Raw genomic sequence first — 2161 nt, 5'->3', positions numbered from 1 at the left:
AGATCCATCTCCTGGCACAGGGATGGCATTGGATCCTTGACCCCTTGGGAACAGATCCATCTCCTGGCACAGGGATGGTGTTGGATCCGTGACCCCTTGGGAACAGATCCATCTCCTGGCACAGGGATGGCGCTGGGATCTTTAACCCCCCGGGAACAGATCCATCTCCTGGCACAGGGATGGCATGGGATCCGTGACCCCCTGGGAACAGATCCATCTTCTGGCACAGGGATGGCGTTGGATTGTGGACAAGAGCGCTGGAAAGAGCAGCAAACCAACGTTCTCCTTGTGTCGGTGGGAATGAAGTGCTCCAAGCCCAGGTTTCTCCTTCCTCACTGCCCAGGGTGGTGCTTGGTGGTGCCCTCTGCTCTCACCTTCTCTTCACGTCCTCGTTATTGACTTCCAGAAATAACAGGAAAGACTTGGAGACAAAAATTGTGCCAGGAGTATAAGAACCTGATCCAGACATCAGCCCGGTGAGTTTGTCTGGAAAATCCATCTTCCAGGGAGCACATTCCATTTCCAGACATTTCTTTGGGATGGCTCTCATGGAACAGGTCCCACAAGTCCCTTCCTGATTTGTTTTTTATGAACACTGAATCCATCCCTACAAACTTGAGGTTTCCCAGAGAAGCTGTGGCTGCCCCTGGATCCCTGGAAATGTCCAAGGCCAGGTTTGGAGCAGCCTGGGATAGTGGAAGGTGTCCCTGCTGGAACTGGATGATCCTTAAAATCCCTTCCAACCCAAATCATCCTGGAATTCTGGGATCACAGCTTTGCCATGCGAGGTGTGGGTGAGCAGCCATAATCCAACAAAACTGTGAAAATAGGGATTTTTTGGACTTGAGATGGCTCATAAAGTTTGGAAAGCGGCAGCAACAGTAAACAAAATCCAGAATTTACTACAAATTTCCTTTATCCTTATTTATTTCCTTTCCAAGTGTGGTTTATTCCAAGTTACAACTTCTTTATTGAGTCCAGTGTGAATAAATTTAACATCCCAGCAAGAGCATGTTCAGACCCTGTGGCCTTCCCCAGGGAGCACAGTTTGGGGATTTGCTGAATTGTTGGGATTATTGGGAAAATCTGATTGAGGTTTGCTGAATTGTTGGGATTATTGGGAAAATCTGATCGGGATTTGGCTGGAAATGCAGCAAAGGTTGCTGGAGCTCGCTGAGTGATTGTTGCACAAATAATCGAGTTGGGGCGTTGTGCTCAAGTGTTTGTTTGCTCCTAATTGTTCTGCCCTTCTTCAGCTGGGTTTGATGAGATTTCTCTGCATAATTAAAAGGCCCTCAAGGAAAAGGAAAATAAAATAGTCAGCAAATTAATCTGTAGGACAAGGAAACGCTGATCATTCCGAGCACCTTAATTCATTTAAAATTCCGTTTTCTTTAAGGTTTTCTTTAAGGTTTTCCCTTCATCACCATGAGCTAATTACAAACCACTTTAGTCTGGTATTACTGTACACAGATTTTTTAAGCCCCATCCTGAACTTCTTTATATTTTAAGGAAATTTCCTTTGAAATTGAATTTAAATAGAATTGAAAAGAAAAAGGAATTTTTAATTTCCTTCTGTTTTAAGGCAGGGAGTGGTTTCTTTAGGAAGCACAGAGCTGGGTGGAGGCTGGATCCTCTCTGCTGTATCCTCACACTTTGGGAAAACCACTGGATGGGAGCTGAGGGACTCTGGCCACTGCTGCTGCTGCTGCGGGCTGGACATCCCACTGGGGTTTTGGGGGGGATGGGAATGAGCCCGAATAAAAATATTGTGTTTATTTGTTCTCTCTGGGAATGAGCCTGGAGGGAAATATTTGGTTTATTTATTATTAAAATCAAAGTGCTGCTTATTTTCAGGGAAAATGGGATTTGAAATCACCATCTCACGTCTCCAGGATTGCAGGGCCAGGGTTAGATGGGATATTGGGAAGGAATTTCTGGCTGGGAGGGTGGGGAGGGGCTGGGCTGGAATTGCCAGAGCAGCTGTGGCTGCCCCTGGATCCCTGGCAGTGCCCAAGGCCAGGCTGGACATTGGGGCTGGGAGCAGCCTGGGGCAGTGGGAGGTGAATGGGGTGGGATGGGATTTGAGGTCCTTCCCACCCAAACCATCCGGGGATTCTGTGATCCCCTCTCCAAAGGCTCCCCAGGCCACCAGGCAGGT

Source organism: Aphelocoma coerulescens, chromosome 5, assembly GCF_041296385.1.
Source record: "Aphelocoma coerulescens isolate FSJ_1873_10779 chromosome 5, UR_Acoe_1.0, whole genome shotgun sequence".
Lineage (NCBI taxonomy): Eukaryota > Metazoa > Chordata > Aves > Passeriformes > Corvidae > Aphelocoma > Aphelocoma coerulescens.
Note: the sequence above shows the minus strand (reverse complement) of the source record.